This window comes from Rhamphochromis longiceps, linkage group LG17 (assembly GCF_057381845.1).
Source record: "Rhamphochromis longiceps isolate RC_006_pf linkage group LG17, R_longiceps_female_GT1.1, whole genome shotgun sequence".
NCBI classification, from domain to species: Eukaryota; Metazoa; Chordata; class Actinopteri; order Cichliformes; family Cichlidae; genus Rhamphochromis; species Rhamphochromis longiceps.
In genome coordinates, this window is record NC_140573.1 from 30,791,083 (window position 1) to 30,818,673 (window position 27,591).

Genomic DNA, 27,591 nt, shown 5'->3' on the forward strand with positions numbered 1-27,591 from the left:
TTAAAACAAAAAGAGGTGTAATAGGCATGTAATATACAGGAACAAATAATATATTTATATACTTTTTGTCCACATAGCAAATACCAGCTGTTTCTCTAATCATCCAATGTGTTTAAAGACATTTTGATCTAACTGACATCACCTTGAGAGCAGTTTTCAATGCTCCCTTGTCAGCTGATAGAAGAACATGACTAAGCAGTCATGTTAGTGGCTCAGTAAGGCTGCACTTAATCTGCCAGTATCATTTATCAGGAGTGCTTGTCAGACGGTCAAGAAGCTTCTGAAACACCTTTCCGTCACACCCTGATAACCGGGGCATTGGGATGTTCAAATGGAAATGCACACACACTGGCATCTGTGTTGAAGATAAAAGTAAGCATGGTTTAAACTGCTCTCACTGCCAATTTTTCTTTCTTTCAGTTGGACTATTTCTGCCACTTTGAGACGTACAAAAAAGTGCCTTCAAGAAAAAAAAAGTGATATTGACCACAAACCCAGCTGTGTAGAGTGTAGCTCTTATTTTAGCACACATGTGCCTTTAAACACATGGGACTGACTAATCTTTGATTACATATTGATGAAGTTTGAAAGACATTTCAACGTTTCTGTTTATTATAAGAACAACATGTATCAGCAGATTCTCCTGAAAGACTTACTTTGAATTTGTGCCGGTTTTGCACACCAGCTAAAAGTAACTGTGATAACAAGATAAGACTCCCCCCCCCCCCCCGTTATTGGATTTGGTGATAAGAATTGAATCACTGAGCATAAAATCACCACTTTTCATGCAGAACTTCAGAAGAAAGTCAACACGATTTTTCTTCAGAGGAAGACAAAGGGCAACAACAACAATAAACTTTTAGTTTGTGTCTTAAGTTGTCTAAAAAAAGCCTTCATTAATAATAGCATACTTATATACTGCATTTCTGCTAATGTAGAGAGTTAATAATTACAAAAAAAAAGATCCCTTGATGGCGACAAAAACCTGTCTGCTGCCTTCTTCTGCACAAGAGGCCTGGGTCTCATATATATATATATATATATATATATATATATATATATATATATATATATATATACATATATATATACATATATATATATATATATATATATATATATATATATATATATATATATATATATATATACATATATATATATATATATATATATATATATATACACACAGTGGGGCAAAAAAGTATTTAGTCAGCCACCGATTGTGCAAGTTCCCCCACTTAAAATGATGACAGAGGTCAGTAATTTGCACCAGAGGTACACTTCAACTGTGAGAGACAGAATGTGAAAAAAGAATCCATGAATTCACATGGTAGGATTTGTAAAGAATTTATTCGTAAATTAGGGTGGAAAATAAGTATTTGGTCACCTCAAACAAGGAAAATCTCTGGCTCTCACAGACCTGTAACGTCTTCTGTAAGAAGCTTTTCTGTCCCCCACTCGTTACCTGTATGAATGGCACCTGTTTGAACTCATCATCTGTATAAAAGACACCTGTCCACAGCCTCAAACAGTCAGACTCCAAACTCCGCCATGGCCAAGACCAAAGAGCTTTCGAAGGACACCAGGAAAAGTATTGTAGACCTGCACCAGACTGGGAAGAGTGAATCTACAATAGGCAAGCAGCTTGGTGTGAAAAAATCAACTGTGGGAGCAATCATCAGAAAATGGAAGACATACAAGACCACTGATAATCTCCCTCGATCTGGGGCTCCACGCAAGATCTCATCCCGTGGGGTCAAAATGATCATGAGAACGGTGAGCAAAGATCCCAGAACCACACGGGGGGACCTGGTGAATGACCTGCAGAGAGCTGGGACCAAAGTAACAAAGGTCACCATCAGTAACACACTACAACGGCAGGGAATCAAATCCCGCAGTGCCAGACGTGTTCCGCTGCTGAAGCCAGTGCATGTCCAGGCCCGTCTGAAGTTTGCCAGAGAGCACATGGATGATACAGCAGAGGATTGGGAGAATGTCATGTGGTCAGATGAAACCAAAGTAGAACTTTTTGGTATAAACTCAACTCGTCGTGTTTGGAGGACGAAGAATACTGAGTTGCATCCCAAGAACACCATACCTACTGTGAAGCATGGGGGTGGAAACATCATGCTATGGGGCTGTTTTTCTGCCAAGGGGACAGGACGACTGATCCGTGTTAAGGACAGAATGCATGGGGCCATGTATCGTGAGATTTTGAGCCAAAACCTCCTTCCATCAGTGAGAACTTTGAAGATGAAACGAGGCTGGGTCTTCCAACATGACAATGATCCAAAACACACCGCCCGGGCAACAAAGGAGTGGCTCCATAAGAAGCATTTGAAAGTCCTGGAGTGGCCTAGCCAGTCTCCAGACCTCAACCCCATAGAAAATCTGTGGCGGGAGTTGAAAGTCCGTGTTGCTCGGCGACAGCCCCAAAACATCACTGCTCTCGAGAAGATCTGCATGGAGGAATGGGCCAAAATACCAGCTACTGTGTGTGCAAACCTGGTAAAGACCTATAGTAAACGTTTGACCTCTGTTATTGCCAACAAAGGTTATGTTACAAAGTATTGAGTTGTATTTTTGTTATTGACCAAATACTTATTTTCCACCCTGATTTACGAATAAATTCTTTACAAATCCTACCATGTGGATTCATGGATTTTTTTTTCACATTCTGTCTCTCACAGTTGAAGTGTACCTCTGGTGCAAATTACTGACCTCTGTCATCATTTTAGGTGGGGGAACTTGCACAATCGGTGGCTGACTAAATACTTTTTTGCCCCACTGTATACGGCAGCACATAATAGGCTTGACAAAAAAGTATTCTGGTAATGGGTATAGCTAGGTCTGCTACTTCTAAAATAGAGCTTATATGAGCAATGAATAATGAAGAGGGAAAGTGTGCTTCTTCAACATTCAGCTGCAGGTGAGCTTTTTCTCATGCAGAAAATAGACCTGCCTGGAAAAAAACAGAAGACTTCTTTTAGGGGAAGAGAGCCTGCCATGATCCCTGCTTACAATGTTTCCTTTCATTGTTATGAATCTAAATGTAGTCGTCCCGATTTGCATTTTGCTAGAGCCCCCGTTATGGTGAGAGATATTAAGACAACCAACAGGTGGCATGCAGCTGGATTAAAGTCAGATTCCGATAAAAGGAACAAAAAAAAAAGAAGGAACAGGTGATCAAAGGGAATTATTTTTGAAGAGGCACAAATAACCATGAAAAACGAACGCATATATATATATATATATATATATATATATATATGCAGTTTTCCTGCTGCTCTGTCTTTCCCAGGTAAGGGGATTGAGCTGTTCTATGTATCAAAGTGACTGACAAGGCAAGGACAAGGTCTGGATGCTTCCTCTAATTTCCCAGTTTTTCCACATGTCAGTTCTGAAGATGGATGAGCGCAGTGGCCTCCATGCTTTTCATCCTGAATACAATTATAGTGTCCACTGACATCTCCTGCTCTCACTGCCGTGATTGCGAACAGGCCGGTACGGTGGTGTGACGCGAGTTTGGGGCCGTCTGCTAATGCTGCATGCTGGGCTACAACCGCTAATATCACTCTCATAGAAAGGGAATCTCCACTTGTGTAAAATAAAAAGACAATCCATCCACCTTAAACAATCTGAATGAAATTCAGTACAGTTTTATAACATTTAGAAGGTAAAAGAAGGCAAAATACTATACAATGTACAGGTGTTAAATTGAATCGGGATGCATGAGAGAGTAGTTTTCCTTTGACTTATTTTGCAGTATTACAAAGTCTGGAAACATCTCTATGAATATATGCATGTCTTTATATGTAAGGACAGGCCCTTTGTTTCTGTACTGCATGAAGTAATAGTACAGAAGTCAGCAAAATGTACTTACTGCATCAAAGGAAAATAAGATATTCTACAGAGAGCTTGGTGACTGATATATTATCATACTCTACACTCTCTTACAGAATATAAAGTACCATATTGTTCCTTCAGCGGTACAATGGCTTGTCACTAGGGCTGTATCCCCCTAAGGTACTCCTTTTCTACCCTTGACAGGCTGTTTGTATCTCACAGAAACCGATCTTAAAGCTCCGGTGTCAATTTTGCACCTTAATGCTACAGCACAAAAATGAACCTGGATACAGGAGTGTGCATTCTATTCTTCTTTTGTATATATCATTCTTTAATCAATACTCATTCAGATTCTTGGAAACGAACTCACAGCTGTATAGCACTTTCCTTGTCTTATACAGCACTCAAAGCTTTATCACATGTGCAACTACAGCCAACTTAAACTATTTAGCATAACATGGATGTCATTGGACAGACACATGGATGAACACCACTTGGCACAGGGAAAACACTAACTTCTATCTAACTTAAATGAATAAGAAAACTGGAAAGCCATAAAATCTCCAAGTACAAAATGTTTTGTAATTTCTGCCTGGGAAAAGTACAGGAGTTACCTTGAACTCTGGTCACTAGGGTACATTTGTATAGAAACTGGACAGAAACTGACTTTTGCTGTACCCTTATTTCTAAGAGTGCTTATCAGGTTACTTAATTGTTAATATTGTGTGTCAAAAGTACTAGTACTATTTTAGCCCGGAGACACCCTCCAAAGAGTTAAAAGATAAATCTGAGACGTAGGGATGGGTACTGGTATCTGGTGCCATACATAAACGGTAGTAACCAGACCGAAAAGCAGCGCACATTTTGGTGCTTTATTTCTGTGCTTTTTTTCCCTGAGATGTCATACACTTTGGATTCTAGCCAATCATTTTACCTTTCCAAGGATAGTAGGCGGGCCCAGGTACGTACGTTCTTTTAGAGCAGAGCTACAAATTAAAAATGCCCAAGGTGAAGCCGTCAAAAGTCTTGCTGTACTTCACAGCAAAAGATGCAAACTCAGCAGCCTGCCACAAGTGCTTTAAGGTGATACTGTGCAAAGGAGGTAACACCTCGAATCTGATGAAGTTAAACTTTGATCACAAGCTAAAAAGGTCAAACACCACAGTTATCATATAGTTTTTGAGATTCATTAGAAATCTTAGCCAGATGACTCCACAGGCTCATCACAGTGTGGCAATATCCACATTATGGAAGAGTGTCTCTATCCCGCTTACAGCTTCGGTATGAGAAACAGGGCAATCCTTCTGTTCATGATAAGAGGCCAAATGAAAGAAAATGTCTGAAATGCAAGAATACCAATCAGGAAGGTGTGGGTTGTCTCTGTTCCAAATGGACTATTTTATTTCAGTTTATGATAGCTCACATACAGTCCATATTCTGAAACAATGATTCTCTAGATATCAATTATTGTTTCCATTTAAATGTTAATTAACTGGGCACCCTGCAAGATTTATTCATGTTTTCCAATAAAAATTGACCTTCAAGTACTCAAGGTATAGTTTAAATTGGACCTTTTCATTTCATCTCAATATTCATTTATCTTTTTCTAATCTTCCATTTCCATCACTGGAAAGTTATTAGATTGGTTAATTAGTCTAATTCCTTGCTTTACTTAGACTAATTTAATTACTGCATTTTGGGGTGATTTCCCACCTATAGTTTATTTATTCTGGTCCGAATAGTTGATGGGTTTGCAAACTTGTGGCTTTTCCCCATGGTTTGTTGTGTTTTTACACAGTGAAAAATCCAAGTGTACCCCAAGCAAATAAAAATGCGTCACTACACATCAAGTTAGACTATTCAGTTCTTTTATTGCAGAAGCGTCTGGGGCAGGAGCAATAAAAGTAAATACTGGAAGAAGGTGTTGTACCTGCAATATAGGAGAACATGGAGAATTTAGGTTCATTTCACAGCTAGTTGCTAGACCATACAGACCTTTGCGCATCTATAGTAGCTTGCTGCATTACATTAAAGCATATGTGGCTATGGGAAGTTTTGGGAACTGCACCGAGACCACCTCCTCAAAAGGGTCTCGGTGCACTTGCTCAAATGCGATTACCGTGTTAAATGGACTAAACACAGCAGGTATGAAAACACCCTTAATAAAAGATACAAAAGCAGGTCCATCAACATGCTTTCACCTTCTCGTGTTAATGTTGTGAATTTAATTACGGTGATGCTTCCCAACAAAAAGGTAAAGTAATAAGATAGGAAAAATGACATTAGTAAGTCCCATCAGCGTGTGCCCCTAAAGCATCAAAGTTCTTTTGGCCTCATGGCAATCTTAGTTTCCCTCTAAAAAGCCTCCTGAGTGGCTCAGAAGCAGCTGTGCTCCATTTCTGAGTCCTAGCAAAGGAACATCAAGGAGATGCATTTTGGAGATGCTGCTCCACTGATATCCATTATTTCTGCTGTTAGGTAAAAGGGAGCAAAAGGGCAGCGGCAAAGAAATCTGTGTTCTTCCGACACGAAGCAACACTGACTGCAGGCAACATGGAAGTATATCAGGTTTTAAAGTCCAGGGTATCGGTAATTCATTCACATTGGCTGCCACATCTAAGATGTAAGCAAAAAAGAGCACATGCATTTGGAAGATGTAAAATTATTTAAGTTAAATGGAAGAGAATAATCTGGGGGTACTTTTTCTATTAAAGCATGGTATGTTTAGTTTCAGGCTGAGATGAAGAACAATTAAAGGAACTGTCACTTTTTGGAAATACCCATTTGCTAAGCAGTTTTAACCCTCCTGCCATCCTTTAAAAAACTCACACCCATTACCCTAGGGACCATTCTCAGCCACGCCCAAAAACGCTATAAAAAGACCATATATCCATATTTTATTCCACTTTAAATTAGCCAACCTTGTAAAACTACTTCTCCCTGAAATATTCATGTAAAGTTTTAATTATATTTTCGTTGTTTTAACCCTTCAAATCCCAGTGTTATTACATGAGCGCCCTGTGTTATTAGCCCCAAAAAACAAAAAACGAAACTAAATATTTCCACAAAAAACCAGTTGAAGTAATATGTGATTGTCATTATAAGTAGGCCTTTAGATGGACCAAAGATTGGCACCAACATACATTTTGACCTGCCATTATTTTTTTGCATTTTTTTTGCAATTTAAAAATTAAAACTTCAAGGCCCTGAGTCTTCATTGACATCCAAGAAAAGAAGAAAAAATAAAATCATATAATGATAATTTGGGGATGAAAAATAGTGTTTATAATGGAAGTCAATGGGCCGAAAATGGTCCCCAGGGTGATGGGTGTGGGGATTTTTGCTGCTCAGCCATTTTAGGCTGATTTAAGGAATTCACACTGGAATATTAACATTGACAGGTAAAAACTATCCTGTGGCAAGTTTGGTTATATTCCACTGAACACAGTGGAAATGGCAGCCATTTAACACATAGCAGTGGCACAAAAAGGTCCCAAGAAGGCAGGAAGGTTAAAGTTTTTATACATAAAATTTTGTTGGGGATAAAACAAATGAGATATCTGGCGATTCTGTGAGCACTAGAAGTTTTCCTATGTCTGTGCTCAACTTCTCTAACCAGCTTTTGTGATGTTTCAGATCAGCTGAAGTGTGAAACTAAAGTAAAATACTGAAAAAAAAAACCTCACTGAAAAGCCTTCAGCTAATCCAAAATGCTGCAGCAAGAGTGCTGACAGGGACTAGAAAGAGAGAACATATTTCTCCTGTTTTGGCTTCCCTTCATTGGCTTCCTGTTAAATCCAGAATTGAATTCAAAATCCTGCTTCTCACATACAAGGTCTTAAATAATCAGGCCCCATCATATCTTAATGACCTTGTAGTACCATATCACCCTATTAGAGCACTTCGCTCTCGCTCTGCAGGCCTACTTGTTGTTCCTAGAGTATTTAAAAGTAGAATGGGAGGGAGAGCCTTCAGTTTTCAGGCCCCTCTTCTGTGGAACCAGCTTCCAGTTTGGATTCGGGAGACAGACACTATCTCTACTTTCAAGATTAGGCTTAAAACTTTCCTTTTTGCTAAAGCATATAGTTAGGGCTGGACCAGGTGACCCTGAATCCTCCCTTAGTTATGCTGCAATAGACGTAGGCTGCTGGGGGATTCCCATGATGCATTGAGTTTTTCCTTTCCAGTCACCTTTCTCACTCACTATGTGTTAATAGACCTCTCTGCATTGAATAATATCTGTTATTAACCTCTGTCTCTCTTCCACAGCATGTCTTTTATCCTGTCTTCCTTCTCTCACCCAAACCGGTCGCAGCAGATGGCCCCGCCCCTCCCTGAGCCTGGTTCTGCCGGAGGTTCCTTCCTGTTAAAAGGGAGTTTTTCCTTCCCACTGTTGCCAAAGTGCTTGCTCATAGGGGGGTCATATGATTGTTGGGTTTTTCTCTGTATCTATGAAGCGCCTTGAGGTGACTTTTGTTGTGATTTGGCGCTATATAAATAAAATTGAATTGAATTGAATGGAAAATTTTAAAGTGTAGCTGCTATAGTCTGCAAACTATTACACTGCTGTATATAGAATGTACGCTTTGCAATTCAATACATCCAGTTTTTTTTGTTTCATTTTAAAAAATTTTATTTTTAATACAATTGTATTTGCAGTTCATTAAATAAAACGAATAAATACATTACTGTGTAAAAGTTTTGAAGCACCACTTATTTCTTTTTATTTTACTTTCAAGGGGCCAGACTTTTTTATAATTCTAAAGTAATCTCAAGCAACAATTTTCCAGGGCTTGTGAAGCTCTTTTTAAAGGTTTTCTTTGGATGACTCTAGGAATAGGAATAGGAATGACTCTAGTAAATACCAGACTACTAAATACTGTGACGCTACTGTAAGCAATGTACAGTATGTTAATGTTAATAGTTTTCCCAAAACATCCTGATTTACAGTATTCAACTGCATTCGTGAAGAAAGCTTTACAGTAAATTGTTACAGTTGACTCTTGGCAAGAAAGCAAATATGAAGAAATGTAAACCTATTACAAGTTTAGGAACAATGAAAGGAAACTCGAATTCAGAAATAAGCTATACCAGTCAGTTCTGTGGAGATTATCCATTACAGGGACTGTTTCATTTGGATTAAAGTTTCCACTGTAATGGTGGGTGGTTAGAAGGCGTGGGGGCCTTAATAGATTGATGTTAATGCTTGGGTTACTTTATTTTTCAAGATTTATTCAACTAGAAAAGTGCACCATAAGCACATTTTCACTGTAAAAACTGGGGTTCAGGAGGGTCAAAGAAAGTTAATGTTATTTGGACAGACGATGACATCAGTGACAACATTCTTTAAATAAGCGATGCACTGATTATGTTCCCGCTGTGAACTCAGTTGCCTCATGCTAGTTTTACTTGATCATTAACCTTGACCGCAGAGCTTTTGCTGCATCATCCCCACAGAGGTGTGCAGCAGGAGAGATGAGTTATTGGACTGTGTGACCATTGGGGTTCAAAGGGTCTATCCTCTGGTGGACTGCAGCCAAGGAGTTGCTGAAGAGGGCATTATGTGAACAAAACCACATCAGCAGAAGTCACAGCAAATAACATCCCCGAAGAAGAAGCTAAGTTATGGTTGCTTGAATTTAGAAGAGCGGCTTGCACTGAACATGTGTATTGTCAGTTAGCAAGCATTTTATTTTTGGCTTAATTTTCTTTGTACTTAAATCATTCCTTAAATTAAACAGAAATGAATTCCCTTGTCACCTCTGCTGAATTCCTCTTCACTCAGTGCCTACCCTATGTTTCTCATACTGCTCCCAGAGAATTAATCAGTTCATCAGGCAGAAAACAAGGGCAGGCTGAAGAGCAGAAGCCTCTGCATAAATAAGCATATTTCTCCCTTCGAATGCATGGTGAGGATGATGTATGGAGCAAATTTGCTCAAGTGTATTTGAAATTCATCACAGTCGCTGCAAACAGGGAATGCATGACTTAGTGTCATATGTACAAAAGAGACTTGAAGCTGAACAGGAGGGCACTGAGGAAAAGCTGAGGAAAAACTGATTTTCTTACGTTTTCCAGGTTATTGTGCTGCACACTTAAGCCAAAGAAATATGCTGCATTGCAGCCAACTGACCTCAGTCTCACACTGACGGAAAGAAAAAGTTTCTGAAGTGTTTCTGAAACTGTTTAGAGGCACTAAGCCCAGATAAAGAAACAACAGCTATTAAAATGCACAATGTCAGCTTTCAGCCAATTAGCAGCAAAGGCCCAGGTCCTCTCTAATCACCAGGTCAAGATTAATCATTTTTCTTCACCCTTAGTAAAAAAGAAAACAAAAAAACAAACGGCATGACACATTTCCGCCTTTTTCATCATTAATCTATGACCTAACCCCTTGCCAACCATGAACATTCACAATGCTTCAACAGGGGACGTTCCACTGATTTTTACTCAGTGTGCCACTTTTAAAATGCCATATGCTGATGTGACTGCTCAGGGCTATAAGTGGGAGACCTTGAGTGTGAGTACAGTGTGAGTACAGGGAATGATCTGTCTGCTGGCATTATGGTGCAGTTATGAGATGTATATTGCATTGGAAATGAGAAAAATGGGGCAGATTTTGAGGGTGCATAGCTCACTTAAACTTTATGACTGTAATGGACCCATGTCAAATGCTTTATATATAAAAGTTAAAGACAATGTAAGCTAAACCCATAGAGGCTTATTATTTAAGGACATTTGAAGATTTTGAGTTAAATGCTGACTCTAAAGTAAGTCATTTCCATTAGTTTTAAGAAATTTCTAAATATATCAATGTACATTTGGAATTTGACCAACTTATGCTGGCTTTTTGAGACTTTAACTCCAAAAACCTAAATGGCAATATAAAGTCGCTACAATGCTAACAATGATGTTAACATGCAGGTTTAACAGATACTTAAGTTTTGCAGACACACGATCACTAACCCTTTAAGATGCATCAGCAATTTTCCATGTGTGACAAGTGAATAAAGCCCCATTTATTCACAGACCTAGAGACTGGTCTGTGACCATCAGGCAAATGGCTGTTGCTAGCAAAAAATTGTGTATTCTCCAACCAGTGGACAAAAAGCTCCCTGTTATTTCATTGTATTATTAATGACCCAACTGCTAGCATATTTCTGTAGTCATAGCTTGAATGTATGGTCTTCAAACACTCAAGCTAATATTTTTTGCGTTCAAACAAAAAGTTACACCTTTTGAAACACGTTGGCTGGAGAACTTTACTTTGACAGCAAACCTCCTTTTCTAGACGAGTACTTAAGTGAGTATTTGGAGGATGGAAGGATGACGCTTAAGTAATTTATGCATTGAATAACACGAGAAACCTCAATAATTTTTACCATGTTTGTCATCTTAGTATGTTAACACTGACAAATTTAAACCGCAATGATCAAAGCTGTTAAATTTCATGGTCGTATAAAATTTAATGGTGTGTATTTGAGCCCAAAGTCCCGTATGCTTAGCAGATGTTTCAAGTTCCTATCAGGAATACTTGGATGCAGTAGAAAGTCATATCTGATTCCTTCCATGACAGATAGCACTCCATTTTAAAGATAACTCCATGAACTGTATCAGTTAGTTAGTTAGTTAGTGTGTACATTTTTATTGTTTGTACGATAAAATTGATGATGCAAGTGTATTGGGCTATGAAACTTTAATGTGGTTGTTGATGAGTGAGGTTGACAGAAGTCAAGAAATCATTCTTTGGGTGCAGTGCAGAGGAATCTCAGATGATCTGGAAGTGTCTGAAAGTGTGGACTGATTTTTTATATTTGGTTTTTGCAGTATTTACACCAAACCATTTTTTTAGTATAAATGCTGTTTTGTTTTGTCGTTTAATGCCGGACTACTTTCCTGTTATTCATACTGTGTGCAATATACAAGTTTAGAGAGTTACAAAAAACATAAATACTGCATTTTCTCTCTGGAGTTAAAGACATCCATCTGGTCTCTCTTCAGAGCCATATATCTTGTCTTTCAGTCTTTGTTTTCAATGATCAAGGTCAACTGGAGACATTTATCAGCTGCCCACACACACACGTCTGCAGCGCCATCAGTGCGAGCCACCCTCTTGTTTCAAAGGAGAAAAAAAGTCCGGAGAGGGACAGAGAAATCATTTTTTATGCTTTCTGCATATTGTGTAATTTACAGAAAGCTGGCAGCACTTTCTTGTCCATTCTTGTGAGAGAGGCTTCAGTGTAGGATGGATTACAAATATAGACATGACATGGTTAAATCATGAGATAGCCACAGATGACTCACATGGTTAAAGAGTATCTGTATTGTTTTTTCTTCCTTTTATTTTTTCTTTTCTTTTCTTAACAGAAAAGCTCATTTTGAATTCATTTTCTACAAGAAGATGTTGTTAAAATTGTTATAAGATGCAGTAAAATCTTCTCTTCACCAAAAAAGGCTGTTTTTAAATGGCTGATGAAACCTACCCTATGCAATTCACCTTCAGTGGACATGCAGTGATGCATGGTGTGGGGCATCACCCTTCTTTGTGCTGTGATCAATCTTGAATTGATTGATTATGTAGATGCCAGTCAATACTGTGCTCACTTGGGTGGAAGGACAGAGCTCATAAATACAACTGTTTAGCATGAAAGAGGAAAACATTTGATCCCTACATTCTGAGCAAGCAGAATAAGCAGACGACTAAGATCAATGCCAACCAGTTTGTGTCTCCGAAAGCAAAGAATGGCCCTTTGGCTCTTGTTAAAATCCCACACAGGCTCTTGGGTCTTTTGCTAAGGGCCAACGATTTGTATCACAGGTTTTGCAGGTTGAGGTAAGAATGCAAAAAGAGTTGCAACACAAACAGCGCGTTGCCTCCTGCTATAAAGAGAAAAAAGCCAGAGTTTTCTTTATCATGTTGAATTTCAAGAGTAAACAAGAGGATACTCACCCCAGAAGGTTGAAGGAACAAACTAGTAGCACATACAGTATGCAAGTACATACAGAGACCAGTAACCACAGGCATTCCAATGCAATGTCAATGAAACATCTTCCCAGCAACAACAGAGTACAGGGTATAAAAACAGGATGGGCTCGTGAAATATGCAAGCCAGTATTTCAAATTGAATCTCTTCAAAAGCTGTTGCCCCAGGTTGTGGGTAAAAGCGAGAAAGACAGCAAGCAATGCGGAGACAGAAAGAGAGAGAGCGGCAGTGGAAATTGCATCGTAGATATACGGTAGACACACTGCAGTAATATATAGTTATATACACAGCTCAGGAATCATGGGCAGGACTTCAAGGATGGAAAACGACATACACCATCATTCAGTGTCATAAAATGTCCCCTATAAAACTGGTGTCAACCCTTCAATCTAGAAAAAAAATGTTCCTACATTAACAATTTGCCTTGTGAATATGGAGAATTTGCTCAATGCATTAGTTTCAGTGTATGATGGACTTATACTAATTACAGCAAACCATACTATATTCATGAAAACGTTTCAATCGTCCTGCAGCTTTCAACTTCAACAGGAGAGCTGGAGGAAAATTCTAGAAATCATCAAATAATGAATGTTTGTACAAAATGTAATTGTATTCCATTTAGACGTTGTACATATTTCAATCAGTGACACAGAGAAAGTGATTGACATTCCTAGAGTGATGGTTGTAAACATCCATTCTTTAAATCTTGCTACTGTGGTGCAATTACAATCACAATTTTGATTGTAATTACATCAATCAAATCAAAGTAAGCCAGTCGCCGTTACTATGATGTGATGATTTCATGTGTATTTGCTGCTTTATGCAGAGATATGCAGTTTTCCCTACATGTGTTAGAAAATGTTTAGATGCAGATATATTGTCTGGAAAAAGAAGGGCAGATTGGCAGCACAAGTTGGTTTAAAAAGGCTAAAGTCTATGTGAAGCCATGACTCACTGCTGTCAAGTCTGTTTGGAAGCCTAAAATCAAAAGACTTATGATTAAGTCTCTTGGACGTCCAGGTTATGTTACCCTGAAGATTTTGAGTCATGCATCGCAAACGTCATTTAGTACTTGTTACTAACACACTGACCGCAGCCAAGTGCTTGAAACTACCTTCACACACAAATGTAACACCACATTTCTCGTAAATGGATTTACTAGCTTCCCGTGAGCATGTGCATCATGTCCACCCTGCAGTCCATGTCATAAAAATCCTGAAAATCTGATAAACATTTACAGTGTGTCCACTGCAAAAGCAGCTTTTTATGGATGCCTGACAGAAAGGCACAGAGAAAAGGGGGTGCGGTCAAGAACTACAATGCCCGGAGAAAGATTCAGCGGCTGCTTCGCCTCGTTGCAAGAGGAACAAACAATTGAGCCCGTCCCCCCCACTCAGACGATTTCACAAACTAATTGCCTATTATGTGGCCTGTCAGGGGGAAATAAGAGTGTTTTTCCTGTTTTTGGCTCTTTTCCTTTGTCACATATTAGAAAACATCCTAAGGCAGATTCCCCATGCAGAAATTTGTATTTGAACTTGGCTCTCTTTAGCAACACAGAACACTTGAAACTGAACACTTCAAGGATCACACAATAGCATATTCACGATATTTACAGTAACAAGAGAAACTTGGAAAATGCTTGTTTGGTGTTAATATGGAAAAAAAGTCTGAGAACTGTTGAAAATATATATTAAACTAAACTTCATAGACATGCAAGCTCTTGTGCTTAAGAGAATGGGACTAAATCACATGTCTCACACTGCCTGTTGTCCAAGTGAATCTGAAATGTTTCACCTTTCAAATTATTAGACAAAGGTGCTTATGAACTAATATGATAACTGTAGTAGTTGTAATATGCTGGCCTCTTTCTACTACCTTGCAACTCTACTGACAATAAAGAAATATGATTATTCAGCAAGCATGGTACTTGTTTCATTGTAATTCATCACATGGTTATGATCAAAGCGCTGGGTGTCAACCTGAGTTTGACAAACTCAGTTACATGTTGTCTGTATGCTGATGTGAAACTGGAACAAAAGAGCTGAAAAAGCCACTGATGTGAAATGTCAAGGTAAGTTAACTGTAAGTTTTAGCTGTGAGTCAGTGCTGTACTGCAGTTTGAAGACAGATGTACATTTTCTGCAATTATTCACAGCTGTGTGAGCATATTTGTGGAAAATGCATCAGAGTGAAAAGGGATGGAATGAAGGAACATGAAATGATGTATAGATCATGATTCAATTATCCCCCCCAACCCGGTCTAAATGAATACCACAAAAACACCACGTAAAAAGTCCATCCTCTTTTCACATGGTGCACAGTCATTGGTGAGTAACAATATTTGTCACCACTGAGATTCCCTTTACAGCAAGCAAATATTCAACTTTTGAAGAAAGAATGAACCCTGAACTGTTATGAACCACACGTTTTTTTTACTGAGTATTTTATTACTCATGTACTTATTAAATCAAAGAAGGCGAGCCACCCACATCACTCACCATGATCCTGAATCTCCTGGGAGCTACTTTATGTCATGTGGGCGAGTGAACAGAGAGATACTATACTGGCAAATATAATATAAATATAAATTTAAGACTACCCTGATTAAAGTATTCATGTATGTTTTGATTTTCTGGTTGAGCTCGAAGTGTTATTTGGAGAATTAAAGGTTAGGCTTTCAAGGGTGCAAATCAGAATTTCTTTAGCAAACAGCTTTTTGTGCTAATAATTTATAGTCAATCAATCAATAGTCAAGAGGAGAAAAGTCAGATGCATTTGGTTCTTCACTAAAAAAAAGTCTAGGTTACCTGAAACTGCTCAGAACAGACTTCAGTCTAAGTGGTTTTATACAAAATATTGACGTGAGTGACTTACTGATTACATGTGTAGTCCAGCTACTGGAAACATAATCTCAGCAGACAGACACCCACAATTACCAATAGGCCCAACTATATCACTCCAGCAATACTTCTAGTATTTACTAGTACAGCTTAAATCTACAGTCGTATTAAAAAGAAACTTCACCCTCTTTCAGTTCTAATGTATTATGTATTAAACTATCAATATTTATTTTAAGTTACGCCGCAATGCAGAAGTAATTTGGGAAATTAAGTACAGTCCACTTTTTACAGCAACAACTTAAAGTAAGTTGAAATAATGACTTTATCAGTCTCAGACTTCAAGTGGAGGAATTTTGTCCCACTCTTCTTTACAACGTTGCTACAGCTCATCAAGATTTGTGGATAATCTTTATACACAGCTCTCTTATGGTCCAATTTGTGGCTGTTGCCACAAATTGATTTTCTTTTTCTTTTCTGTTGTAGATTAGCTGCTGTGCTTGGGATCATTTTCCTGTTGCATGACCTAATTTGGGCCAAGCTTTAGCCGTCAAACAGACAGCCCTAGTTTTGAGTCTAAAATTATTTTGTATACAGGATTTGATGGCTGATTCAGTGACTGCATGTTTTCCATGTCCTGTGACTGCAAAAGAAGCCCAAATCATCCCTCCACCACCATGCCCAAGGTGTATACATTCCTTGTAACATGACTGTATTTATCCTAAATTAGTGCAGCAGTCACAACTGTTACCGGTCCGTGTGTCGCTTGGCACTGGGCCGCGAGAGTTGAGGCTTGGGTGTGAAATTGATGGTTTTCAGGGTTTTTATCGTTAACTCGGTCTTTTCCCATGTTGTATTTGTGTGTCTTATTTTGAAAGAAATATTTACGCGTTACCATAGCGACCAGAGAGGATTAAGGGGCAGAAAGGAGGATGTTACTTTCAATGTTGTTGGCCCATTTTCAGGAGGTCGCTGCTAATAAAGTTACACAATTACACAATGAATTCATGTTTATTATTATATTTACAAAATATCGCAGTTTTTGTCATGGTGGTATCATTTTATTTTGTTGTTTTATATCCGTGACACCTTAAAGGCCGGTCCGTGAAAATACTGTCTGACATTAAACCGGTCCGTGGCCCAAAAAAGGTTGGGGACCGCTGCTTTAGTGGACTACTCCCAACTGTCTGCCACTCTGTTGTTTGCTAGTTTAGCATTATCATAATGCTACAGATGCCTTATTGCAGAGGTGTGGACTCGAGTCACATGACTTGGACTCGAGTCAGACTCGAGTCATTAATTTTATGACTTTAGACTTGACTTGAAAAAATGTTCTAAGACTTGTGACTTGACTTGGACTTTTACACCAATGACTTGGGACTTGAATTGGACTTGAACCGGTTTACTTGAAAAGACTTGATATTTTACCCTAAATATAAAATTTAACATGCATATTATATAGAGATTGAAAATGTGACGTCATTCACGGGTAGAACCGCAAAGGATTCTGGGAACTCGTGGCAAGCGGTACTAGCGCACGCAGGCTTTCAATTGAAATCAGTCACACAGCGATAAAAAGAAACACAAAAATGTCAAGAAGCCGTTGTATTATTAACTGCAATAGCCGGTCGCATGACAGCCACGGGAAGCCGACGGGTAAAGAGATCGGTTGTTATCGGATTACGTCGTTGAAGAGAAATTGTTCGAGCCATGTTTCCGAAGTAACAAAGAGGCGACTGGATTGCAGCCATTCAAAGACCAATTATAACGTCCCAGAACACTCCAGCTCACAGGTTAGTCTGCTCCAAGCATTTACACGAAGGTCAGTGTTTTTTAGTAGTTAATACGTCATTTTCTTAACATAATTGGTGATATAGGTTACAAGCAAGTCTGGCGCTGAACAGAAATTGTCGCACTATGCTCCTTTGTTTATTGTGCATAAATAGTGAATTGTCCTGACACAATATTGTGTTTCGCTTCTGTTATTATGGTACATTGACAAAAACATATACTTTTATTCACAGGGTAAAACAGTTGTTTTGTATCACTAATTGTCCAGTACGATTACAGCAGGGACGTGCAGAGAGGTTTAAAGGGGCGGGTGCTCAAAGTTAAAAAGGGGCACATTGAACCATGCTGAATAACAACAACACACATTCATCAAGAATCTAATATGGGAAGGGCAGGGCTGTGTTGATCTGAGACTGTAGACATTAAAAAGTCCACAGGAGAGATGGTAGCTGATTAAACAAGTGTCATGAGATAATAACAAAATGCAAAGATTGGTGACAGCGCTTGGAACCATAAGGCAATGAAAAACTGTGACATAAACTCGGCTCTGCCTGTGAATCACTCTTTGCTTCTCTTCTTCCTTCCTTCCCATCATTTCATATATCACTCTCCACTTGCTGTCTATCTGAGAACAAGGCACAACTTGCTATTGCAATAAACTATAATCTAATTATCCACACCTAACAACTCTTGCACTTAATCTATAATAAAATGATGACAGAAAAATGTTATAGCCCTGCCTTTAGTAGCCTCATACAGCTCCTACTGTTTCCTCCTCATGTCCTTACCAGCCATGTCTGCACAATGTTATATCATGAGTAATAATTTAAAAAAATCTATATACATAAAACACACACATGCACGCACAGTGACATTTTAGACCTTCTTCAGAATACTGTATATACTATGGGCATCCTTACATTATTATTTATTACTAGAGCTACAATAATAAAGCAATGAGGAGGGGGAAGTAATAAATATGAAATAATGTATTTATGATGATTCCATTTGTTTCACTATCCACTCTGTGCAGGGCAAAGCTTATTACATTTTTAAACTGTAGAGATACAATCTTTTGTCTTATTTAAAATATAAATCTAATATAATCTGCTTCTTAATGTATGTTCTTTAAAATACAGCGTGTGTTTTTTAATATATTATAATTATAATTATTATTATGTGGACATGCATATTAGATCGTTTTTTAGTGAAATATAATCCCTCCAGAAAGGCAGGAAATGCCCAGAAACTTACTTTAAAACTAAATATGTTCCCTAAAACGGTGACAGAGCTACAGACCCATGACAGCCTTACACAGGTAGCCAGCAGCTGTGACCAGCACTACTTGTGCAGTTAATAAAAGGACAGGTAATGTTTGTCGCGCTGTTGCACACACAGCACGCTCGTTTGTTTCAGTTCGTCAGTTGCAACAAGACAGCTTACCAACGTGTACGTAATAAGCTAATACTCCTGTGTGCTACACACTACAGTGTGCGCTGTACACCTACTTACTGGGTTTGTCGCATCAGTCTGTGTCTCTGAGTTAACTTGTGTTTCTCCTACAGCTCCGGACCGCAAAACATGCGCGTGCTCTTTGTGAGCTCGTTCCCGGCTCGTAACCAGCGCGTTCTGCCGTCGAGGGCGATCATTGGTTAATGTGATCATGTGACTGATGCAAGCCAGATCCTTTTATTTAGCAAAACTATGATTAATAGTTAAATATTATTGTTGAGGGGCACAGACAGGACTCCGCACGCACACACACATAAAAATAATAATAAATAAATAAAAAAAATTTAAAAGTTGCCTCAACAAAAGGGCACTTTGGGCACTCATCAGGAAAGGGGCGGGTGCTCAAGCCCCTCTAGCCCCCCCCCTCTGCACGTCCCTGGATTACAGCATACAATATTATTGTCACTGCTACATTTCTGTAATGCTACCAGAAATTATTTCCACTGCTAATTAATTACCATTGAGCTCAAAGGTCCTATTAATAAACGGTTAACGAATGTGTATTTATGAAGACAATTTGTGAGACTGGTAAACTTATGATACGTACGATGGTCTTTACTTTCTACACGGTGCATTTCAAGGTCCTGCACCCATCCGTCGGTAAACTGTACCTGGGCTTGTTGCAGTGACCTGAAGTTACTAAACTTCATGAGTGTATGCACTCACTCCAAGAAGCGTATAATTATAAATATGCATATAAATATGCTACGATGAGATAGCTGACTTCATCTAACTAGCAAATGTTTTCCAGGCTACGTTGGTGATGCATTTTTTTTTTTAAATGATATTTTAAAAAAATATATCATTTATTTATGTTTGATATTTTTGTCATGCGATTTTAAAGCCGGTCCTACAAGCGCATCCAAGAATAACATGCAGCTTATCTCAGAACCGTCGGTGAAAATTATTCTTGGAGCTAGGTTTAATTGAGCTGCATTTTAAAGAGGTGCAATTTTACAATTTGTGTATATTTTCTAAGTTCACTATTTTGTCATGTGTTGAGAAAAACACAGATTTAAAAATTACATGGTCTAATATTTACATTTAGCATATAACTGCAACATGCTTTTTTCGTTGTTTTTTTTTAAAGACTCGAAAGGACTTGAAATTCAAAATTTCAGACTTGTGACTTTACTTGGACTTTTACACCAGTGACTTGAGACTCGACTCTGACTTGCCTGACATTACTTGAGACTTGACTTGAGACTTGAGGATAAAGACTTGAGACTTACTTGAGACTTGCAAAACAATGACTTGGTCCCACCTCTGCCTTATTGTCTATTTTGTTTTTTTTATCTTGAGAAAAATATAGCCTCACTCAAATAATCAGGAAGTAAAAGATGGTACCTATCAAATCAAGTGCATTTCAGCAAAACAGTTCATTGGTTCAAGAATATGAATTACTAACATTACTTCTAACCTTGGTGGATGTTTAAAGGTTAACTAAATCTAAGTTACATTTAGAGTAGTCCATTTGTTTCCATTACATTGTGTAGGACAAGGATGGCTTTCCTCCTTAGAGAAATTCATGATATTAATTTAACCTGTTCTAAATATTAGAAATGGTGGGCAGCTGCAGAACTAGCTCCTGATATCAGCCAGTGCCTTGGTCAAGGACACAATGATGAGGAAAAAATTGGCCAGGATTTAGAGCAGGTTATGGAGTTGAATGTGAATGTACAATCTTCCTCAAGCAGTGGGAACATGTGTGTGCAACCTGAGGCAATACTTTATTATTTATTATTTAGTGTATTCTGCAAAGCTGTATGTATTAGAGCTGTGTTTCTTGAATATTACGTGATTCTGGAGGTAGTTTTAGGGCCATCCAATATATCAGAATTCGCTAAAGTGTATTGGTAATTTGGGCGCTATCTTTTTTCTTTTTCTTTTTTTTTTTGATAATCTGGAAGTGTTTTTAGTTTTTCGACAGCAGTTGTTAACTATACGTTATAGCAGAATAGGAGAGTCAGAGGATGAAGCCTTATCAGGCATTATTTAGACTGAGTCACCAATGTTACTGAGAGGCTCATGCACGTGTCATGAGGAATGAAAATGAAACTGCTCAATCGAAATATTAATACAGAGAAAAATAGTGAGTGAGTGAGAAATTTCCCCAATGGTTAAAAATAACTTTGTTGTATGAAGAATAAAGATGAGTTCTGAGAGGATTATCAATACAGTGCTGAAACTGATTGTCTAAGAGATTACAGCCTAACAGAGAACAGAAGAGTACGGGGGATGAAAATACACAAATTTCCAGAATAATTTAGACAAAAAGGATGAAAGGCAGACTGAGGTACTGAAATGGAGGCTCAACTGCACTGATATACTGTAGAATATGGACCAGTGGAGACAGAGATGAAGGTATACTGGGTGAAAATGCTGTAGATGAAAGGCCCAAGCCAGGAACTGACATTAAAATTTGCAGCTCCCAATCATTTTTCCCCTTAAAAAATATCAGAATAATTCATCAGAAAAATATGCTACATGACAGATATCACAGTAAAAAGAGAAAATGCATGCATGCATTCAGCACGTTTACTCTTTTCAAATACATTGATTTTAAATAATTCTAAAATGAACATTTTCTATAGAAGTAGCATTGTGTAATGTTGGCCACCATAGTCCAGCAATTACTACAAAGCATCTGCTGCGCATAGATCTAATTAGACTCACACCAATACCAATGGAGCAACTTGAGGCTCAGTGGCTTGACCGAGGACCAAGAGGGAGGAGTTGGAGATCTTTTTAGCTTAGTTGGTCTGGCAATATTTTTATTTTGTTTTATTGTATTAGCAGTAACTGTTGACACAACACAGTCTTATGAAACTCACTGATGATTGCTTGCTATCACCCATCCAAGTCTAATATTCAATCACTTTTTAGCTTTGTGTTGCTCTCCAACATCAGTTAAGGGAAGTGCAACTATTCATAGCTAGCCACTAAGTTTGACAGACGTTCAGTTGATGCTGGACAGGTAGCATCTACTGAGGGTATAAGACCTGCAAAATGACAGATGAGAGCAGTGAGAAGAAGCTAAAACAGTAAAGTTGGAGCTTTAAGCAATCTGCTTTTTTGTTAGTAGATTTATCATTATGCTAATGATGCTGCTCAAAGTCAGCCAACGGGGGATTACATCTGTTGGATTTAAGGCATTTATTTTGGTAGCAGCTGGCTGTGATATTTTTCAGTAATAATAAAAGTCATACAGTTCCAAATTAAACACTTTTGCTTCAATGCTAAATATGCAGTCATGGTTTAAAGAAAGTACACCTTCTCTTAATTCTAAAGTTTAACATCCCATTTTACAGGTTGCTGGTCTGGAGCACTCAGGTGTGTTAACACAATGCCAAGGAGGAAAGACAAGAGCAATTCTCTTAAAGAAGCAGCTGTTGCTACCCATCAGTCTGGGGATGATTAAAGGTCTATTTCCAAACAATTTGAAGTTTCCATCATTCTACAGTGTGAAAGATTTTTCACAACTGGAAAACACTCAAGACAGTTAAAAATTTCCCAGGAGCGTACGTCCCAAACCCCGTTGTTCAACTGAGGTTTGGATCATTTTAGAACCTGGTCTTTTTGTTCTGTACTTATACAGTATGTAAAACCTTGGACTTGAAAGTGGACTTACTTTAATTTACCATAAGTGTAGAAAAGGCAAATACAGAATGTTAAAGAGAATTGTCAACACATTGGTGGACTACCCAACACACACAAGGTGAAAGCTGTCCTGTACATACAGGATGATCTGCTTGTTGTATGCAGAGATAAAGAGATAAAGGCACAAGTCTATGTCTAATAAAACACAAAAGTGGGCATACCTATACACAGACTCAAGTCAGTACAACCAAATAGTTGATAAAGCCAAATATATACACATGGATATACACATGACACAAACATGCACCTTGTTCATTGTATCACACACACTATGTATACAATACAATCTTTATTTATAGAGCACATTTAAAAACCAGCGGTATACCAAGTGCTTAACATAAAAGACAGAAAAGTAACATGAGTATTATACGATATTATTATAGTATCATATTATACCCCATAATGTCAAAGCACTTTCTGAACTGTACACTTGCTCTTACCGCAACTGATTAAATGTTCAAGGTCACACTGCTGCCTTCAACTGAGGTCATTTTAAACTGTTTCAGTGAACAACTAACATCAGTTTTTCTAGAGAAGATTATATTCACAGAGTTTCAGTGTCAAGTTATTTAATTTCCTTCTTACTGGGTTTATTTGTCACCAGCACTTGGTGTTCCGAAAAGGAAAAAAAATTGAGTGAAGAGGTCATTTATTGCAACAATGGAGCCGAGGCAGGAGAGGCATGGTCTAGCATCAGGCACACCATTCGCTCCATGCCACGTTCTCCATTATCTGTCACTTTTCTCACACACTCATACTTCAGTATCTCCTCATCGGTGAAATTGCTTTTAAAGGAATGGTGAAAAAAAATGTTTCACTCTGGTTATTCCAGGGTGGAAAAAAAGGAAACTCCAGCTGTGGCCAATCTTATGTTTCCATTGACTCCACAGAAAGTGGCAAGATGCTATCCCCTCACCAGGATGATAAGAACTGGGCAAAATTCAATTACATCTCAGTGAAATGTGAAGATTCTTTTAAAAACCAGAATGGGAGTCACTCTATGTCAGTGTGGGCTTTCACAATTATTCTTTTCTCCAGCTATGGTCTTCTTTGGAGATGATGTGGGCTGTTACTGAGTGGCCAGACTGATTGGTAATGTCAAAGCAGGTCTATGTCAAAATGGGCTTAGCAGGCTCCTAGAGAAACAAACTAATGATGCGTTTTATGACCAGGTGGGCTGAAAGAGTTCAATGAAAAGGAAAGGTCTGATCTGCTGCAGACTCTCCACATACTAACAATGCCTGGAACATTAAAGACTCAAGCCACATTAGCGCCACCTATGAGTCAGTAGCACTTTTTTCAGCTTTGTATTTGTCCTTTTATTTGAGGTCTATTAAACCATATCTTGATAAAAAGGGAAAATCTGTGTAGACTGGCACCACTGGTCTGAAGTAACGCATGATGACCACCCATCACCTCTTCCAAGCAAAGCTAGAACTGACAGGGTATGACAGTCTGACATGAACACTGCAAAGATGACTCAACCCCCACCCTTCCCCCTTGCCACCAAAAATAAATCAAATAAATAAATAAAGAGCATCACTGAAGTCATGGTAACAGCTGCATTGTGCACAAAAGCATAACTAAATGTTGCCTTCTTTCATTTCCTTTCATCAGCAATGAATGGTCTGAAGGTGGTTCACATATTATAAATTAATGGGGAACGACAAAAGCCAATTTTAAGCTCATACATCTTTCACATAAAGTCTTATCTTACCCAGCTGCTCAATATTTTCTATACTGATCACAGACAAGTGAAATGGAAAAGCAAAGCCCATTCAAATAAGATATTATCTCTCTGGAAACAAGTACCTACATCATTAAATCTCACTATTCCTTCCAGCTCATTCTCAAAACTAAACCACGGCCCTTCACTCCCACTCACTTTCCTCGTCATCCCCGTCTCTCATTACACGGAGCGAGGTGACAGCAGAGCGAGGTAGCCTTGTCAGCAGTTTTCCGTGTCCTCTCCTCTTCCTCTACCACCTCCTCTTCTCCTCTCTTTTTCTTGTTGATCTACCGTCATGAGGCTGTCGGCTAGCTGTCAAGGTCAAGGACTCTACCCGGTGATGTATGCTGAACGTGACAGAGTCACCCACACGTGGGGTACCTAAAGTCATTTTACAGAGCATCGTGGTGAACAACCTCCACTCTGTTAGATCACTACATTGTTTAGGAGCGAAAGCCAAATATAACACATTTTGCCATTTTTCTCTTTTACCACCTGACTCTTCTGATCATGTGGTTATTTGGAAGAACCCAACAAACCCAGATGTTCAAGGTGCCACATACGCCGAGACACAATCAAGGATGGGTAAGTGCTGGGCTTTAAGATTTAGGTGTCAGAGGCTTAGTAGCAGTTTGAAAACTGTCATGAGCTGCCTGTGTTTTAAAGTATAGATTTTTTTTTAATAGAGGACTCACTGGCTAAAATGAAAAAAGAAAACCAATTCTATAAAATCTAATGTCAGGCTTACAAAGCCACAAGAAAAGCAAACACAATAGTAGCATGGGATAGCATTACATAAGTCAGATGAGTATAAGAAATATACTATATCAGCACAGCTAGCCAAAACAGAGAGAAAGCGGTAGCTATTAACACTTTAGACAGTCCTCTGAAAAAGTATTTGCCCCCCTTTGCATGCTTGTAACACACAGACATATTAGATCACCAAGCAGATTTTAAAATTAAATAAATGTTAAAATACAAATTTAATTTATTAAGGAAAAAAAGCTGCGTGACCCTGTCTCTCTCCCACCCCTCACTAGCTACAGTCAACCGGACCTTTTGAATCAAGAAACCACTTAAATAGAACCTATAAGATAAAGTGAAGCAGGCTAGAAGATCTGAAAAAAAAAACATGCCAGGTTTTTTTCTATCTACACAAACTGTTAAGTGGCAAAATCAACAGGGCGCAAAAATTTACAAGCAGGTGACTCTTAGATGTATTTTTTATTAGATGTATTTATTTATTAACTTGTGCATTTATTTACATTGTGGCTGCTTTTGAATATCTGTGTCATCTCTTAATATCAAATCTAGCCATTCTTTAGCAACAGCTGTTTTTACATTTAAATAACCAACATTTTTGTTTGATTACATTTTTAATAATAGTAGTCATGGTACTGTTTATTTTATTAAAAACTGTACAACAAGTTTTGTCGTGAAAAGTCAGAGCCAAATTTAAAACCAGTTTAGTGGCCTGTTGATGTGTGTTTCAAATCTAGGTTGGATTATAGTTGAAAATAAAGCAACTGTCTATATTGGAAGTTGACTTTTAATAAACTTGCAATGATTACATTTAATTTAGATCATCTTTTTTAAAAACACGTGTCTCTAAACCAAAGGTGGCAATACCACACATTCAGACATAGCAGTAGATGATGTTTTTAAATGTCTGTTTTTATCAATAAGTACTATATGCACTTTCTGTTTCCATGCACAGCCATTAAAAATCAAATTGGCTTCTAAATATATATTTTTTTTAACTTTCTTTGACCCTCTAGACCAGCTCTCCCCACATTACATCAATATCTTGCAAGTCTAGAAAAGCAACTGTTGGACAGAAAAACGTCAAATGAGTGGTAAATATTTTGGTTTTCTAATATATTCCTAATCTTCAGTGTATTCAGCAATCATACTTTAGACCAACCCGTTTTACCTCTCGTTTGATTTGCACTTTAGCTTGGGGAAATTGTTTTTTTTTTGCTGATCTTTTCTATCTTCTGCTATTAGACTTGTACTATGCTGTTGTCCTCAAAGGAATTCCAGTAGTACTTGGTGTTGACTCCAGTAAATTCTACAAGACCTGCTGTTTAAATTCCCGCCCTCTCGGATCTTCATCTGCTATTCATCTTACTGTTCCGTCCTCACACCTTATTACTATGGGGAACAGAGCTTTCAGTCGCTCTGCTCCCCGGCTCTGAATATTGACTCCCTTTGCGTATTTAAGACACAGCTCAAAACACAGCTGTTTAAACTGGTTTATTCGCTTCAGTGCTGATTTTATCTGTTGTCAAGCTCTGTTTTGCAATTTTAACTTATTTTATGTATTTTATGACTACTGTTCCTTTTATTAATTTTGTTCTTTGTAAGGTGACCTTGGGTTTCTGAAAGGCGCCCTCAAATAAAATGCATTATTTTTTTTTATTTTTTTTTTCTTGCCTGTCCCGTTTGGCTCTTTTGCCATCAGAATTGTTGTCTAAAGGCAAAGAAAGATGCCCAACGGATTTACTTTACCAAATTGACCATCCCAGCCTTGCCGTAATGGTCCATTTGATTCACCTTTTATTGTTTATTTTATTTTCACTTACTGAATACGGGACAGACTTGACTGGGGGAAAGAAGGGGAGAAAGAAAGAGGGAAAGAGAAACAGCTGAGAAGAGGGACGGGGGAGAAGGGCAAAAGACAAAAACCAACAGAACGGGCAGAAAAAAAAAAGAAAAAAGAAAAAAATGCATATATCAATCACCATTATTATTATTATTAAATAAATACAAACAACAACAGTTTGGTCTGCATTTCTTGAAAGATCATATCCCACAAACTTAATCTAGAGGTACCACACTGTCTGAAATTTGTTTTGTGTCTAAATCATTCTGCAGATCATTTCAAAGGTATATAGACACCTTGTAATTAAAATGAAAGAATGAATTAATTTTACATGTATAGAGAAGACATTTAGAATGAAACGTTATTGGCCATGTTTGCATGGTCCTTTTTTAAAAATGCTTTCATGACATTATTGTGAGTTCTGCGGCAGTCAGGGCTTTATAGGCTGATGAGCGGGACAACTGAATGTCAACTCTGGGGACACTGGGGAGGGAACCTGAGTTAGTGCGTGAGGTTAAGAGATACTGACCTCAACAAACAGCTTGGACATCCGCAGCTGTATGTTCTTGAAAGGCGCTGAGCTATCAACTGATCACCATGAGTTGGATCAGGTGGCGAGGG

The 27,591-nt window shown here is 38.2% G+C and overlaps 1 protein-coding gene across 1 annotated transcript in view; it reads right to left on the reverse strand.

Annotated features, from left to right (window-relative positions):
* The window catches only part of iqsec3a (IQ motif and Sec7 domain ArfGEF 3a), a 126,838-nt gene that overhangs the window by 56,353 nt on the left and 42,894 nt on the right, over nucleotides 1-27,591 (reverse strand). The gene's annotated exons all lie outside the window — the stretch shown is intronic.